This window comes from Theropithecus gelada, chromosome 6 (genome assembly GCF_003255815.1).
Source record: "Theropithecus gelada isolate Dixy chromosome 6, Tgel_1.0, whole genome shotgun sequence".
Taxonomy (NCBI): domain Eukaryota; kingdom Metazoa; phylum Chordata; class Mammalia; order Primates; family Cercopithecidae; genus Theropithecus; species Theropithecus gelada.
Genome location: NC_037673.1, coordinates 50,782,446 through 50,801,536, shown reverse-complemented (window position 1 = coordinate 50,801,536; position 19,091 = coordinate 50,782,446). Strand labels below are relative to the sequence as shown.

The following is a 19,091-nucleotide window of genomic DNA, read 5'->3' as shown; positions in this document are numbered from 1 at the left end:
GGTAAGCCATCTCTTTGATATGCAGAGCAAAATGAAATGGTAAAACATCAAATGTTGGGATGTTTGAAAGAATTTCCTACATGACTTGTCAGGTCTTAATTTGCTCAGAGTAATGCCTTGGGCCTTCTTGTGTTGTTAATAGCCTTTAGGGGAAATTATGTTGGAAGCTGTATCAATCATCTGGCCTTTTTCTTGTTTCATATAAGATTCCCTGTACCCTTATCTTTCTCTCAGAATATTCTAGATTAGCTGTGTATTTGCTGGGCAGGCTTGGTAGTGATGCCTTAGAAGAACATGTTTCCTGCCCCTGTCTTAGTAGGCACTTTCCAAATAATAATAATAATACTTTGTGTTCTGAAACCTAATTTTCTTTCTTTCTTTCTTTTCCCCCAACTTTTATTTTAGGTTTAGGGGGTTACATGTGCAGGTTGTTTTCCTTGCAGCAAGTAAATTGTGTGTTGCTGGGCTTTGGTGTACAAATGATTTTGTCACCCAGGTAGTAAATATCATACCCAATTGGTACTTCAAGTCTCACCCTCCTCCCACCCTCCATCCTCAAGTAAGCCCTGGTGTCTATCGTGGAACCTAATTTTCTATTTCTTTTTTTTTTTTTTTTGTATTACATTTTGACTCTTCACCTGGACACAGCCACATTGAGATTAAGGTATTCTCTGAATTAAATCTGGTCTGGTATTTTATGAGTAAGTTTTATAATTTCAGGCCAGGTGCAGTGCTTCACTCCTGTAATCTCAGCACTTTGGAAGGCTGAGACAGAAGGATCGCTTGAGCCCAGTCGTTCAAGACAGTCTCTCTGCAAAAAATAAAAATAAATTTAAAACCCAGGTGCAGTAGTGTGCGCCTACAGTCCCAGTTACTCAGGAGACTGAGATGAGAGGATCGCCTGAGGGCAGAAGGTCGGGGCTGCAGTGAGCCATGACCGTGCCACTGCAATTCAGCCTGAGTGAAAGAGCAAGACCCTGTCTCAAAAAAAAAAAAAAAAAGTTTTAGAATTTCTACCTTGGAATAGAAGCCAAGTTGGGAACCAAGAGGTTAATCACTTAAATTCACCTGACAAATCAAAAACCAACTTGAAATCAAGTCGTTTCTCTTTCTTGCTGCAATGAAATTTAAAATATATATTGCCCTGGTTAAGACTATTTGCCTTGGATCAACATCATTCTAAAGAAAAAGGGTAAATTTGACAGGGATGCTTATTTTACATTTCTTCCCTTCACTTTGAGGGTGGTATCAGGTCTTGTTTGTCTTTCTCTCTCACAGCACAGTGCCTTGTGTGGGATAAAGCCCCCAACAAACTGAATTAATAAAAACTATAGATCCTTCTGTCCAGCCTGTTTGAGGAAGTATTTGTGTATCTCCTCCCTCCAGTAGTTTGGTTTGGTCAGCTCTGTGCCCAGCATCTCTGCTCAGAAGGCAAGGACAAGGGAGGGAATGAGGGACTGAAATTTCTTTGGCTGACTGGCTGGACGCAGTGGCTCACGCCTGTAATCCCAGCATTTTGGGAGGCCAAGGTGGGTTGATCACTTGAGGTCAGGAGTTCCAGAACAGCCTGGCCAACATGGTGAAACCCTGTCTCTACTAGAAATACAAAAATTAGCTGGGCATGCTGGCATATGCCTGTAATTCCAGCTACTTGGGAGGCTGAGGCAGGAGAATTGCTTGAACCAGGGAGGTGGAGGTTGCAGTGAGCTGAGATCGCACCATTGCAATCCAGCCTGGGCGAAGTAGCAAGACTCTATCTCAAAAAAAAAAGAAAGAAAGAAGGAAGAAAAAAGAAGAAGGAGAGAGGGAGGGAGGGAGGGAGGGAGGGAGGGAGGGAGGAGGGAGGGAGGGAGGGAGGGAGGGAAGGAAGGAAGGAAGGAAGGAAGGAAGGAAGGAAGGAAGGAAGGAAGGAAGGAAGGAAGGAAGGAAGGAAGGAAGGGAGGAAGGGAGGGAGAGAAAGAAAAGAAAGAAAAGAAATTCCTTTGTCTATTCTCATTAGCAGCTCATTCAGTTCCATTCAGTGAACACTCTGAGCATCTGCCCCACTTCAGGCCTTGCTCCAGATGCAGGATTTGCCAAGATGAGTGAGAGGGTCTGCTTTGGGCAAAGCTCTCTGAGCCTTGAGGTCTGTCTTCATCCCAAAGAATTTGCACTCTAGCAGGGAAGAGGGGAAACGAATGGACGCATGTTTATGTATCACTTGGGTTGAGGGAGCAGTCAATTATTCAGGGAAGGGAGAGCGAGGAAAGCAAACAAGAGAAGTGACAGGGGAAGGGAAGGAGGTTCCAGAATGGATCGGGTGGATAAGTAGCAGTCTTGAAGTGTGAAAATTAATACATGGTATATTTGGGGAGACAGCAAGCACTTTAAGGCATAGTTTCAAGTAGGGTTGGGGCTTAAGTTGTTTAAGTGAGAGGAATTTTTTTTTTTTCCTTAAGGCTTTCTACACGATTTAGATTGTGAATCTTTGGAGGATAGACTGCTATACCACCAAGCTTTCCTCAGAGAAGGAGATCAAAAACATTGGGAGATTTAAATGTAATGAACTAATACAGAACTATAAAGTGTGTGTGTGTGTGTGTGTGTGTGTGTGTGGGCCCGTGCACTTGCTAATTTCATTTCCCTTTCCTTTTCCTATCCACTCTCTGGCATATATAAATAATGAACTGATTAAAACACTCACAGAAGGGAAGAGGAGATAGGAAGAAGAAGAAAAGTTTATGTTCATTCTAAACTCTCAGATGCTGTGATTTCAGGAGGGAAGAGGCTGTTTATAAATATACACACATATAATAGTTATACTTCACATATATATAATAATTGTAATTCAAGATAGTGTGAATACTTGCAATGATACAGGTTAAATGCCATTAGAGTGATAAAAGCAAGGGACTACAGGATCTCAGAGAAGGAAAATCTCACCTTCAGCTATTGTGATTAGAGATTGAGAAGTAGCATTTGAATTGGGTCTTAAGCACAGATAGAAATTTAGTTGAGGTCATGGTAGTAGAAGTGCCAGGTACTATTCTGAGCACTTTAATATTCTAATTCAGTTGAGCCTCACAATGAACTTGTGATATAGGTATTATTGTTCTTGTCATTATTATTATACCCATTTTCCAAATTAGAAAACTATGGCCTAGAGAGCAGTTAAGGGACTTACCCAAAGTCAAGCAGTTAGTAAGTAATAAAGAGGGGATTGGAACATAGGTAGTTTGGGCTTCAGTCCAGTTAACTAACTAAACTACCACTCACATGACACAGGACAGAGGGCCTTCTAGGAGAAAGAAATGTCTTGGACAAAGAGCTCATATTTGGGAAGGGCAAAGTGAGTTGAAGGAGTGACTGAACTCAGTTTGGCTAGAAAGTTAAGGCGATAGGATCTGTGAGTATTGAGAGATGACAACCCTGCTTTGTTTTGTTTTGTTGAGATAGGATATCACTCTGTTGCCCATGGGGAAATGCAATGGTGCAGCCATGGCTCACTGCAACCTTGCCCTCTTGGGCGCAAGCAATCCTCCCACCTCAGCCTCGCAAGTAGCTAAGACTCCAGATGCATGCCACCATGCCTAGCTAATTTTTAAAAAAATTTTTTTGTAGAGACGGGGTCTCACTGTTGCCTAGTCTGGCCTTGAAGTCCGGCCTCAAATGACCTTCCTGCGTCAGCCTCCAAAAGTGCTGGGATTACAGGCGTGAGCCAGCATGCCTGGCCTGACCACCCTGTTTTGAATTGTAGACTTCCCATGCATCTTCCTGCTTCATCTTCCTAGTACTTTATGCCATTATCACATTTATTTAGTCTCTCTTCACTAGAATGTAAGTAGCTAGAAGTTTGGGTTTATTCTGCTTTGTTCACCGCTCTATCTTTAGTCTGTAGAAGAGTATCTGGCACACTGTAGGTTCCTGTTGAGTATCTGTTGAATGAATGAATGGCTAAGTTGAATCCAGATCGCTGAGGGTTCCACAATACTCTACCAATCTTTAGCCTCTTGGGGACCCCACATGATATGTGGGAAGCCACCAGTCAACCTTGATCATATCAATGTGTCATGTGTCCGTTCATTCAGTGCTGCCCTTTGGAGGAGGGGTGCTGCAGGATTATAGTGGAGAAATATAAAAACGTTGAAAGGATTCTGTGGTTTAAAATGCTTTGTTCTACTTGCAGTACTCTCAAGGAATGGCTGCTGATGTGGACTGAGTTTTAAGGGACTTCAGGAGGCATTGCAACAAATCTCATCCCAACCCTACTATAAATACCTAAAGTTACATACTGTTGGATTTCACTTCCTGTTATTAATCAGTGTTTTTCACTGAAACTCACTTTTTTGTTGTTAGCTCAGTATGCAGCATACTAGCTAACAAGCACATATTTCTACTGTATACAGGCTCTTGGACCAGACCACCACCATTGTGTCTTGCCTCCATAGGTTGGACATATTCTTTAACCTGTCTAAGCTTCGGTGTCCTAGCTTTGAAAAATGGAATAATAATAGTACTTTCCTCAGTGGACTGACATGAGGATTAATGAGTTAATATATATATTTTTAATCTTAAAAGAGTGTGTGGTGCTCACTTTGGCAACACATATACTAAAATTGAAATGATACAGAGATTAGTGTGGCTCCTGTAGAAGGATGACATGCAAATTCATAAAGTATTCCATTAAAAAAAAAAAAGTCTGACACATAGTAAGGTATATAGAGACTTCAGATTGCTGGAAGGAATTCTTGGAAAGGAAGGTGAAAAAGAAATAAAGGCAGATTTTATTTATCTCACAGTTTGGCCAGAATCCTATGGCTAAAGATACCTTAACTTTACTGTTTTTAGATTCCACCATCACTACCCTGAAAGATTATTTTGGAGAGTGTTGTTGGATTTGATCATGTGGCATTAAAAATGCCAGATGACCGTATGTTCTCACTCATATGTGGGAGCCAAGCTATGAGAACACAGAAGCATAAGAATGACATATTAGACTTTGGGGACTTGGAGGAAAGGGTGGTGGGTGGTAAGGGATAAAAGACTACACACTGGGTACAGTGTACACTGCTCAGGTGATGGGTGCACCGAAATCTCAGAAATCACCACTAGAGAACTTATTCATGTAACCAAACACCACCTGTTCCCCAAAAGCCTATTGAAAAAAAGAAAGTTAAAGGTACTTTGGAGAAACAAACAATTAAAAAAATGCCAGATGACATCTAACATCTGATCTATAAGACAGTAAGAACTGGACAGTCCAGTTAAAATCCTATCACCTGAAAATATCACAGTCATGGGGGGAAGGAATGAGGGAGAGAAGGAATGAGGGAGAGAAGGAAAGAAGGAGAGAAAGACAAAGGAAAGAAAGAAGGAAGGAAGGAAAGATTCTGAAAAAATGATGTTGTAAGCATCATTCATTTTATATAATAAAACAATTGAACAGTCCCTTGGATTTTGCTGTAAGGGACTTGACCTACTGAAGAATTTTTTCTTACTGTGATATTCTTAAAGTTTTTTAAATGAGTGAACTTAAGTTGAAGCTTCTCATACCAAGACAATTCTGATAAAACTGGAGTCCACACTCCATGGTAAAATTAAGCAGCCCTCAAAATAGTAAGAATGATTGGAGATTGGTGGCTTTCAGTGAAGCTTGGTGTATTCTGTTAAGCAATTATGCCAAGGAAAGAGATAATTGAATGTTATTGTTCAACTCCAGATGGAGATATTACTTTATTTTTATTTTGTCTGTATAGTCCACTGCTTCTGTCTACAAAGTATTTAAAGTGACTCACATGAAAATAGTAATAACAAAATATTGAAATACAAGATCAGAACAAAGAGAAGGCAACTATAATAATGCTCAACCCTACTCCAGTTAGTGGAATCACTTTTCCAATTGAGTTTCCTATTTGTTGCTCTGGGTTTTTGAAAAATGAAAGGGCAGGGGAATCATGATCTGTGACATATTATTTCTCATTATGGAAAAGAAGGAGAGTGTGTTTTCCACAGGGAAAATAAAAGCTGTTCGAGCATAATTCTAAGAAGACATTTTCTGTAGAAGACATTGAGTGATCTGATTAGTAATTCACAACATTGTTATAGTAAGCGTAGTTTTGAATTTCTTGTGTCCTTTTCTTAAGGTAGCATTAAGTAAGGCTGAGACCCTAGTATTAAAATGCCATAAAGTGATTTGGTAGCCTTCAGCAGGATATACTTGAGCTTCATTCAAGGATAGCATTAGACATCCTATAGAAGAAGATGGATGATCTGGCCCTTTCAATGATCTTCTCTAAAGATTACTTCTCCCAGGAGGTCTGATAAAGAGCAAGGAGTTGGAGGTTTTATTTCCTGTCCAGGCCTGAAGAGCTGGTGCCACTAATTATGGAAAATCCACATATAAACATTGCAGCCCTGTGGGCAGTTGTTGGATTTTCATTGTGAAAGTTAAGAATCCTGAGGGTCTTCTGGCCTGCCTGAAAGGTTGCCCACCTTCCAGAAACAAACTCTTTTTTTTTTTTTTTTTTGAGACGGAGTCTTGCTCTGTCACCCAGGCTGGAGTGCAGTGGCCGGATCTCGGCTCACTGCAAGCTCCGCCTCCCGGGTTCACGCCATTCTCCTGCCTCAGCCTCCCGAGTAGCTGGGACTACAGGCACCCGCCACCTCGCCCGGCTAGTTTTTTGTATTTTTAGTAGAGACGGGGTTTCACCATGTTAGCCAGGATGGTCTCGATCTCCTGACCTCGTGATCCGCCCGTCTCGGCCTCCCAAAGTGCTGGGATTACAGGCTTGAGCCACCGCGCCCGGAACAAACTCTTATAAATTATTATTGACTTAAAATTTAAATCCCCAAAGTGCTTAGATAAGATAAAAATCCATATTTCTTAACTATGATGGTTAAAAAGCAACTATATTTATCTATGTCACATAAGTAGATAATATTATATGAGGAGAATGTTTATATTGTCAGCTATTGTGTGCTTCACATTCATACAACTCATGTTTATCAAGCTTCTACTGTGAGCCAGATTACCCTCTTGGATGTGTCTCTGAATACAGTGTATTTTTATTTCCTTAAATTCTCTTTCTGCTCTTTGTTGTGTTCGTGTGTATGTTTTTATGTTTTTATTTTATTTCACCTTTTTTTTTTTTTTTTTTTTTAGGTGGAGTTTTGCTCTTGTTGCCCAGGCTGGAGTGTAATGGTGTGATTTTGGCTCATCACAGCCTCCGCCTACCAGGTTCAAGCGATTCTCCTGCCTCAGCCTCTCAAGTAGCTGGCATTACAGGCGTGCACCACCACGCCCAGCTAATTTTGTATTTTTAGTAGAGACGGGGTTTCTCCATGTTGGTCAGGCTGGTCTCAAATTCCCGACCTCAGGTGATCCGCCCAGCTAGGCCTTCCTAAGTGCTGGGATTACAGGCATGAGCCACTGTGCCCAGCCTGTATGTTTTTATTTTATTAGTTTTTTTAAAATACAAAAACTATAGTCACTTATTGTTTCAAGTCCAATTATTCAGAGATACATAAAGATATGTAAAGTTAATCATCTTTTTCCTCCTTAATCCCCAAGGTTATTATCCAGTGTTATCAGTTTGATGTGGCTTCTTCCACACCTTTTTCTGTGCTCAAATAATTTTCTTAATTGTTCAGAGCATGTGTCTAAAACTTCAATGTATAATATTAGTGATTTTTTCAATGGAGCCATATTTATTTTTGCTGGCAAGCAGGAGCAATTTTCCCCTAATTATAATTGATTTTCTATAGTGTACTTGTTTGTTTGTTTGCTCTGTCTTGAGGGAAGGGAGGGGAACATTGTTATTACTCTCCTGAATAATTTAGAAGCTGAAGACTCCACCTATGAATGGAACTTTTCTTGTTCTGAACAGGACCAAACTTGATGGGATATGATAAGCATGTATTTTTCAAATGATGTCATCTTCCATCCGATGTCAACTTTTGTGTATATAATACAAGTTTAGATACGCTCATTAATTTTGAGACTAGCTCCAGTGTCACAGTATCAAATCTGAATACATCCTACACACCCTTCTCAAAAGTCAACACTCGAATATCCTTTCATTGATCTTTTGTCAAATAGGGAAGTCATCTGGTTTATGGTATTACTTCCTGTGCATTTAGTGAGTGTACAGAATCTCAGGAACAGCATGACCTAAAGTTGCAAAAAAGAAACATTTTGAAATCTGAATACAAGTGGATCCCCCCTTATTGACGGAGGATACATTCCAAGGCCCACTGTGGATGCCTGAAACTATAGATAGTACCAAACCCTTTACAGTTGTCCCTCAGTATCCATGGAGCATTTGTTCTGAGACCTTTCTCAAATAACAAAATCTGAGGATGATCAAGTCAGTGAAAGAAAATGGTGTAGTATTTGCATATTACCTATGCATATCCTCCTATATACTTTAAATTATCTCTTGATTCCTTATAATACCTAATATAATGTAAATGCTACATAACTAGTTATGCTCTATTGTTTAGGGAATAATGATGAGGAAAAAAAATTCATTACATGTTCAGTACATGTGCAATTTTTTTTCCAGTGTTTTCAATCCACAGTTGGTTGAATCCACAGATGTGGAAACCACGGACACAGAAGGCCTACTATACATATAGATACTTTATTTTTTTCTTATACATACATGCCTATGATAAAGTTTAATTTATAAACTAGGCACAGTAAGAGATTAACAATAGTAACTAATGATAAAATAATTGTAACCACATGCTGTAATGAAAACGAATGTGGTCTCTCTTTCTGTTTTTCAAAATATCTTTTTATACTGTACTGAGGAAAATGAAACCGTGGAAAGCGAAACTGTATGTAAAGGGGGACTATTGTCTATAGTTATGACATCATTTTCATGCCTGTGATGATGCTTGAGGATGAGAAGTCTGAAACAAGATAGTTAACTGTTGAAAAAATAGGACTGCTTTATGTGGCAATCTTAAATAGCAATGGTATCTGAAACATTTCTAGATGCCCAAAGCAATATCTGAAATACTGTGTGTAGAGAGGGTCTCTTCCATATTTGAATTATCGGGCATTGCTCACACAGAGAGTAAGAATATATTAAGGAACTCTAAGCCAACCTTTCAGCCTTCTTCTCCATGCCCATTCCCTCTAGTCTACCCCCACCCAAGAAAACCAGATACATACATGCTCACACACACACTTGTCAAAATCTTGACTCTTAAACCTGAAGACCGGTAATTATAGATATATGTCATGTATCAGTAGGACATCACTACAAGGTATGTCTAAGAAAGCCAACTTCAGTATTCCCATTTTACAGATGGGAAAATAGATGGAATGTGGGAGGAATAGTAACATGGAGAAAATAGTTTCAAGGTCTGGTGGCCATGTAGTAGTTAAATGAAAAGTAAGTTCCCTGCTAGGAAGCTGTACTTCTTGCTAGCCTCAATGAAACCGTGTAAGGATGGCCATCCTTGCATGGAAACGTAGAGTAACCTGAAGGAAGAGGCAGCAGCTTCATCGCATCCAGTTGGTTAATCCCCTCTCTGTCAATCACCTGCGTACAAGCTGAATAGACTATAAATTCACATTTCTGGAGCCACATGGTCAAAATAGCACTTTATATTCAGTGTGAAATTCTTAAAATGAAACCCAGCTGGCAGATGGGAAGGAGTGGGGTGGGGAGGAATATTGAGTGTGCAAGGGTTTCATGATTTTCCAGAGAGCTTTTTATGCTTTGTGCAGATATAGAAATATTTTTAAACATCTATGATGCAGCACAAATGAATTTCTTTAAACTATGAGTCTAATTTATAATATTTCATAAAAACCATTAAGATAGCAAGCCATTGCAAATTGAGACTTGCCTATAAGGACAGAGTGATTTGCTCATTTAGGGAACTCTTTTAGATTCCTCCATGAGTATTAGTTAATATGTTATGTCTTTTAGTGCTTTGAATAAGTCCTTTGCTTAATAACATACTTTGTGAGAAAGTGAGAGGAACAAGAAAGAGAATAGTGAGTTCAGTTCACTTCCACATCCACCTCATGTGCAGAACTTCCCCCCATTATGTTGTACCTCTTAATCGCTTCCATTTCTTTCTCTTTCCTCAGGTTTTGTAGGAGGTAAACCATATCTTGGTGATTTACAGGGCCAGTGGTCATGCTGGAACCTGTCAAACCCCCATCCCATAGCACAATGCTTTTTGTTACTGATCCAAGCCCTGCAACCTACCAGATAAATTTACAGATTTATCAAATCAGATTGGCAGAAGGTTGTCCCTTCTTATGGTACCAAACAGCAGTTCAACCCGTAAGTAGGTTACTACATATTTGGTGTCTGTGACTTCATATGTGAAGTCAGAATTCAGGTATTTCAGCGGCTGCAAGAGATTTCAGCATTTCCATATGTTTTATGAAAGCTATAATTGACTTGCTAAAAAGTGTGCAGGTTACATGTGTTGTATAGATAGATGAGAAGCTACAGTCAAATAGGCAAGGAAATCCTGATTTCTCTTAGAGCCACATCTTTTCCTTTTTTTCAGTGAAAGATTAGATGCTGTGACTAGGCACCTAAGATTTACAAACCCTATTTCAAGGACTCTGACGTATAAGTCCCCTTATGCTAAATGTGATGAAGACAGGGTGTCAGGAACTAAAAGTAAGTTTGTGGACACATAGAGGCAAATGCCATTTACATGTATCATTTAGTATTATTTTGTTATTAACACTTCTAGTTAAAAATAGATCGTTGGTACAGGCTATCATTTGTCAGGCACTGGAATTACATGATTTTTGTTTTTAAGTGCTATTCTGGAATTGGCATTTTACCAAAGGAAAAATGAATTTGATAAGGGTGGGAAAGAAACACATGATAATTTCAAGGTAAAATACGACTATTCTGCAAAGCACTAAGATTACCTGTTCTCTAAAGAAATGTAATGTGGAAGATTGTAATCAGGGCATTGGCTAAGAAAAGCTCAGGACATTTTCTTGGTGGATATACTTTATAATATAATTCTGTTTCTGTTCTGGGTCTAGAAAATTGGAATAAGTTCTATTTAGAAAATATTTTACAAATACATTCAGAATAACATTATGTTTAATATTTTAACTAACATTATATTTAGTAACAAGGTTTTCAGTTATAACCATAATATGCTTTCATAGAGATGTATATTTCTATAGGAAACTGTAGGGGTGTGGGGGTGTGCACATGAGTGTGGATTTGAGTATTTTAATTTTATTTATTTATACTCAACTCACACAAAAAAGGATTTGAGGTGATAGACACTAGTATTGATTCTGACAGTGGACATGCTTTTATGTAACACTCTAAACTTCAGACTGAAAGTGGGTGTTAATGACTTCCCCTCTGAGAATGCTTTTGATTCAGACATGATGAAAAGTGTGACTGGAAATTTAGAGCAGAACGTGTAGTTAAAAGCCCACTCATCTGGCCTGATCTGAACTGGTAGTTGCACAGTTAATCAAGAACTGGCTAAAAGGCCAGGCACGGTGGTTCACACCTGTAATCCTAGCACTTTGGGAGGCCGAGGCAGTCGGATCATCTGAGGTCGGGAGTTCGAGACCAGGCTAGCCAACATGGCAAAACCCCATTTCTACTGAAAATACAAAAATTAGCTGGGCATGGTGGCAGGCACCTGTAATCCCAGCTACTCGGGAGGATGAGGCAGAGAATTTCTTGGACCCGGGAGGTGGAGGTTGCAGTGAGCCGAGATTGTGCCACTGCACTCCAGCCTGGGTGACAGAGTAAGACTCTGTCTCAAAAAAAAAGGAACCGGTGGCCGGGCGCGGTGGCTCACGCCTGTAATCCCAGCACTTTGGGAGGCCGAGACGGGCGGATCACGAGGTCAGGAGATCGAGACCATCCTGGCTAACACGGTGAAACCCCGTCTCTACTAAAAAATACAAAAAACTAGCCGGGCGAGGTGGCGGGCGCCTATAGTCCCAGCTACTCGGGAGGCTGAGGCAGGAGAATGGCGTGAACCCGGGAGGCGGAGCTTGCAGTGAGCTGAGATCCGGCCACTGCACTCCAGCCTGGGTGACAGAGCGAGACTCCGTCAAAAAAAAAAAAAAAAAAAAAAAAAAGGAACCGGTTGAAGTGGGAAAGTCATTGAAAATAAATAAATAAATACAAACACACACACACACACACACACACACACACACACACACCCCTAAATTATTTATTTATTTGTTTATTTATTTTTATTTTAATTTAAACATACCAAAGGTACTAATCTTTTAATGTTGGGCCAACGCCTTTTATCTGAATGTGTGGCCACTAATCAGAGTTGTGTGTTATATTTCTTTTATTAAGCAGCCATTACCTATGAGTTTTCAGCTTCTGTTTCTTTAAAATGGAACTATAAGTTAAAGATACTTGGGAAGCAATCTGCATCTTTCCCTCTCAGTCCTTTGTAGTTATTTTATCTAAACCCAATCCAACAGCAGTTTGGTTTTAGTGACTCACCTTTATTAAGTTCTTTGGACCATTCCATTTAGTTTTTCATAGAAATAGAAATTCTCAAGTTCATATTTTATCTGTTGGTGTCACATTTAATTATACTACTTGATAGTAAATATGATTGCCATCTTGAGAGCTGTGAAGCAACCTAGGAACGGAAATGAGCAGACATACTAAAAAGCAGCTCGCCAGTTGTCAACATCCATCGGCTAATTACCATCATGCTGGGTGGCATGTCCACTGGTCACGAACATTCACTGTGTAGGCAACATCAATCATTTGTCTTGTACCAGGACAATGAAGAGTCAGTTGATCCGAGGTGATTAGATGGAGACTAATCAGTAGATCTTTTATCATAGCTCTATGCGCTATTGTTTTGAACCCAACTATAGATTTGTCCTTATCTTTGTCTGCTTTATATTTAACCCATATATTGCCTTCTGTCCCTCCTTCAGATTAGTTATATAGCAAATGTTATTATTGCTGTGGTACTTTCTTTTCCTTTATGTCACTTATTCCTACCTGACTTTACTTAGTTACTTGATATCTGTCAATCTCGCCGACTACCATGTAAGCTCCATAAGGGCCAGGACTTGTTATGTTCACCTTTGTATCCCCAGAGCCCAAAACAGTGACTGTGTAGACTGAGTGAAAGGTGGCTACTTCCTTGGCACACTTGTTTCAGCCCAATTTGGTGTACTGACTTGGCCCCCCAAGATCTGCTGATTATTCATTTTGAGCCAGAAAGAAGCACGGAGAATAAGAGCTGTCGACCTGTGATGCTCCTAGACGTAGCTCCTGGTCTACCCTCTCAGTCCACTTTCTAAATCTCTTCCTGGTTCCAGGGAGTGAGTCTGATGGTTTCTTCCGCTAAACTGTGGATTGAATCATTAACAGGGATTTGTTCTTTGATTTTTGCCTTAGAAGATCAGTTCAGAGCAAGGTTTTTCAATCTTGGCATTATTGACCTTTCGGGCTAGATAATTTTTTGTTGAGGTGAGAGAGGAAGCTGCCCTATGCATTGGAGGATGTTAGCCACGTCTCCCTGGCCTCTACCCACTAGATACTGGTAGTAACCACCTGCTCTGCTTCCCCACGCCCTGTTGTGACAACCAAAACAATCTCCAAACATTACCAAATGTCCCCTGGGAAGGTACAGTTGCCTTTCCTTTCCCTGGTTTAGAACTAGTGTTTTAAGTAGTCATGGATGACAATTACAACCCAAGGCCACACTCCCAATGCTGTGGTAAATCCCAGTCAATGGCTTTTTGAACCTTTATTTCTGGTGTTCTCTTTATGTCTGATTAGAATGTTCTTGAGACATATCTTTCACAGGCTTTATGCTGAGCTCAACTAGTCCTGTGGGATTTTTTGGCTAAAATTCCTCAGGACGGATTACCACTTAGCTTTTCTTTAGATGGCCTGCAAGTCTCTTTCCAAGCTCATATTTCTCAGTTGCCAGGATATTAGGCTCCTGACTGTATTGCCAGCAGGGAAAGAAATTCTCTTCCCGTGACTAACATGGTACCTGCTTACAAGCCCATTTGTTACCTGTTGTCCTTGCTCAGATGTGCTATTGAGGCTTCTGTCAGCTTTTTCTGCCTCAGCTCCCTGCCCCTCTTTCCCCTAGTTCTACATGCCTTCCTGTTTTTTCTTTTCCTTCTGGTGTTTCCATGGTGGCTTCTTGCTGTAGCCAGAGGACAAACTGCTGACAGGCACATCCCTTGAATATCTCTGCATCTGGACAGGGCCATTGGCACCCTCCATTGGTGGCAGAGCGACGCGTGGCTTGCCATATTTGTCTGTCTCCTGTTTATGGCCCAAGAATTTGAATCTGCTCCAGCATCTAAATGTTGTCGTTGTTAGGACAGAGTGCTGCCATAGTACCACAAGGCCAATATTAAACATGTTTATTTGGGTTCCATATATTAACATTTTGATTTGTTACTACTGCTGTTGTTTTTTCATACCCGACAGCTGCAAGATTGAGACAGGGGACATATATTCCATTACAAAAGCCAAGTAACCTTGTGTATATAAACTGTTTTTAAAAGGTATTTGTGCCTTTAACAGTCTGTAACCATTGACAAAATATATTTCTCCCTAATATTTTGTTGAGTCAGAGAATCCCTTGAGTTGGCCAATTGACAGTAGTTTAATAAAGTGCACAAGGGGTGCCAATATTGGATAAGCAGGGAAAATAGCTAGACTCGACAAAATCAAATCACGTTCTCCTGGTTGTCTGATCAGGTAGCAATTGTTTGACGTGTGTTTGTGGCACGGAGCCTTGTATAACAGAAAAAGTTGAATATGAGGTGTGGCCAAAAACCCATTTTAAAATATACAGTAGATTTTTAAGAAAAGTCAGGAAGTGAAATAGAATCAGGAATTGTTCATTTGTCAGCTAATGTTAAGTTACCTCAAATGTTTTCTAAGGTCTTAGGGGGATGAAATTTGATGTTCACTCCGAGGAAAATGTTGGATTTGAAAAATACCAGGCTCAGGGGCTTCTTCCTCTCATGCTATTTTGCAGAATAAAAGGCTATGGTGGGAAAACATTGTTTTCTGTAACACAAAAGCATAAATTCTCAGCACTGGAATGTCCTCAGAGCACATCTAGCCATCCCAGTCTTTTAGCAAGGCAAAGGAGGAATAATCCAATTGTGTTGAAACATTTCAGTTACTGAGGCAAACACAATTGTTGGTAATGACGAGTTGTTTTTCTTTTTCATATACTCTTTAACCTCATAAAATATGGAACTCATATCTTCAACCTGCACTTTGTAACATCAGGATGTGCACCCACCCACCTACCCGCCTAGCCATTTCAATATGCACACTTAATGGGTATTAAGTTTAAAAAAAAAAAAAAAAAACTTAAAAGAATCAATTTCATGGTGAATGCATCTAGTTAAGCGAGCCATTTAAACAACATTTTACTCGTGTGTAGCAGACCATTTTATAAGATACTGATAGCTTTACAAGCCTGTGTTTCAGACAAGCTAATTGGTTGTCTCTGATATGTGTTTGGGGCTTTCACTCATTAACTCCCTTTCCTGTCTAGTACATACTTTGTTAGCTTGCAGACATATAGGTAGGACTCTTCAAACAACCTTATTCTGTTGCCAGGAGAAAGGTTTTCATTGAAAAGGTTTCTTCCTACTTACAATATTTGCTTTCTTGAAATGAAGGCAAATTATAACCTCATATTACCCCAAAACAGAAGATACAAAATCAAGTAGAATACCCTAAAAGTACTTGATACCAAAAATGAATGCTCTTTTGCAAGAGTGGAATGGAAATGATTGACAGAAAGGAAGGAGAGGAGGAGAGGAGAAAAAGGAAGAGAACATGATGTGCTCTTGAACCTGGCTGCCTCTGTAATTAATGACTGTATTATATATGGTATTGAGAAGTCTGCTGCTTGCACCTGCATGCAAAGACAAGTGTACTGATGCTTCTCTTTTTACATATGTCAGAGCTTTCCATTCTCTGAAATAAGAATTAGATGCTTTGTTTGGACACAGATTAAAGGAATAGCTCAAAACATAAGTGTCCTGTGTGGGTCTTGAGATTTCTGGAGTGGTTCTCTTTTCCAGGATAGGTTGTTTACTTTTCTGTTTGCAACACGATTCATTGCAGCTGCCCGTAGGCATATGTGTAATCATTTGAACCAATTAGATCCACAGTTTTGAAACTCTTCATGTAAAATACCACCTCCTTCATGAAACCTTGGCTTGATTAATCGGGAAGACTGGTAACTTATCTCCAATCTTCAATTTTCTTCTTTTACTAACATTTTAACATGGAATGAAATATAGTACGTATTTTGTTGTCTTTTTCATCGTAGCTCAGCTCTTTAAATCTACTTTTTCAAATAAGTATCCTCTTTGTGCCTCACATTATATTGAGAATGCTAGAGAATACAATTTTTTTTTATTGTCTATGCCCTCAAGGAACTGAGGACTCTCATACACATGAAAAAAACAGGGATAATTATCCAAGTCTGGATTATGCTGTAACTGAAAATGAAGTTCACCAGAGACTTGTGGAGATGTTTCATCTGCATTGAGTCTTGATAGCCTAACCCATTAATTTATACAATAATTATTTATAATGCCTGTTATAAGGAGAGTATAATCGTTCCTATAACTAAAAAGCTCATGGATTGCAGGCCTTTGGCATAGCTTGATTCGGGGATTTGTGGTTCAGTCACACCTATTTTTCTGCAGTTTTCTTGGCTATTTCTTCATGTATCATCTATCTTTCAGCATTTGTATCCTGCAGAAACTACCTAGAAACTGAACCTCAGCTTTGATGACCTTATGAACTTCTGAATCCAGTGGGCCCACAGCAGCAGGGGATATTTCAGTTTTATAAACAAATAAATCCTCTTCATCTTTTTAGGCCGGTTTAAGTTTGGCATTCTGTTTCTGTCAACCACGGGCCTCTTCAGTTACTGATAATTTGGTACTAGAAGGGGTTGCTGAATTAATTCTACCAAACATCAACATTCAGTTACTCATAATTTGGCACTAGAAGTGGTTGCTACAAGTGGACTCCAAAATGTAGAACTGGATAAATAGATGTAGGGAGGAAAAAAGTAAGGAGGACTCTTCTGTTGCTGATTTGTAAGGTTAGGAGTCCTATCCGCTGATTGAAAAACAGATCATTTACATTTTTTCTTGTTGTAACTTGGAATATATCATTAACTCTTGTGAATACGCAAACAATCAAAATGTGAGAGAGACATAATCCAACTGGATTTTATTTTTAACACCTATAAGAGGTATAGCCCTGCCAGATAAGAAAACAAGGAAAATAATATAGAACTTCATTTGCTTGAATCAATCAAAAAAGCTAGAAATTGAAACATAATAATATATATGGGGGTGAGGTCTAACAGAATGCTCTTAAAATGCTATTAAAATTAAATGTTTGTTCAACCTTAGGAAAGTAGGGGGAAAAAGAGCAAAACAGAAGAAAGAATATAATAAAGATGACACTAGAAATAAGTGAAATAGAAATTAGGAAAACAATAGAGAAAATCAATAATACCAAAAGTTAGTTTTTTTGAAAGATCAATAAAATCGACAAATCTTTTTTTGAGACAGACTTTTTTTTTTTTTTTTTTTTTTGAGACAGAGTCTTGCTGTGTCTCCCAGACTGGAGTGCAGTGGCGCGATCTCGGCTCACTGCAAGCTCCACCTCCCGGGTTCACGCCATTCTCCTGCCTCAGCCTCCCGAGTAGCTGGGACTACAGACGCCCGCCACCACGCCCGGTTAATTTTTTGTGTTTTTAGTAGAGACGGGGTTTCACCGTGTTAGCCAGGATGGTCTCGATCTCCTGACCTCGTGATCCACCCGCCTCGGCCTCCCAAAGTGCTGGGATTACAGGCGTGAGCCACCACGTCCGGCCGAGACAGAGTATTACTCTGTTACTCAGGCTGCAGTGCAGTGGCACGATCCCAGCTCACTGCAATCTCTGCCTCCCAGGTTTAAGCGATTCTCCTGCCCCAGCCTCCCAAGTAGCTGAGATTACAGGCGTGCACTACCACGCCTAGCTAATTTTTTGTATTTTTAGTAGAAATGGGGTTTCACCATGTTGGCCATGTCTCAAACTCCTGACCTCAGGCTATCCACCTGCCTCGGCCTCCCAAAGTGCTGGGATTACAGGTGTGAGCCACCACGCCCAGCCAATTTGACAAATCTTTAATCAACTAACAAAGCAAAAATGAAGGAAACTTAAATTACTAAAATTAGGAATGAAAGAAGAGACACAACTACCAACCTTGCAGAAATAAAAAGGGACTGGGTGCGGTGGCTCATGCCTATAATCCCAGCACTTTGGGAGGCCGAGAGGAGGAGAATTGCTTCAGCCCAGGAGTTCGAGACCAGCCTGGGCAACATGATGAAACCCTATCTCTACAAAAAAATACAAAAATTAGCCAGGCATGATGGTACACACCTGTGGTCCTCGCTACTCAGGAGGCTGAAGTGGGAGGATCACCGGAGCCTAGAAGATTGAGGCTGCAGTGAGCCATGATAGTGCCACTGTACTCCAGCCTGGGCAACAGAGTGAGGTCTGTTGTCGGGAGGAGTGGGGGACGGGCAGAACCCAAACCAAAAAAAAGACATTTAAAGGACTATGAAGGCATACAATAAAAAAAAATTGTTTGCCAAATAATTAGATAATCTAGATTAAATGTAGAAATTTCTAGAAGGGTGCAAACTACTGAAATTGACTCAAGCAGTAATAGAAATCAAAATTAGACCTAAAACAAGTAAAAACATTGAATTACCCTTCCCATCAGAAAAGCCCAGGACCCTTGCTTCACTGCTGAATTCTACCAAATGTTTAAAGAATTTTTACCAATTCTCAAGCAGTTCCAAAAAATAGAAGAGGAGGGAACGCTTCCCAACTCATGCCACAAAATCAAGATTACTATATACCAAAACCAAAGACATTGCAAAAAAAGTTAAAGACCAATATTCCTTGTGAATATAGATGCAAAACTCTCTCAACCAATACAGTTGACCCTTGAACAACATTGGTTTGAACTGTGTGGATCCACGTATATGCAGATTTTCTTCTGCCTCTGCCACCTGTGAGATAGCAAGACC

General features: G+C 39.9%; 1 protein-coding gene and 1 non-coding gene across 2 annotated transcripts in view; both read left to right on the top strand.

The window, feature by feature from the left end:
- Positions 1-19,091, top strand: part of ARL15 (ADP ribosylation factor like GTPase 15) — a 441,042-nt gene that overhangs the window by 407,761 nt on the left and 14,190 nt on the right. The gene's annotated exons all lie outside the window — the stretch shown is intronic.
- Positions 4,566-4,669, top strand: LOC112627215. The gene has a single exon (XR_003120071.1). It is a non-coding gene; the product is annotated as a U6 spliceosomal RNA (small nuclear RNA).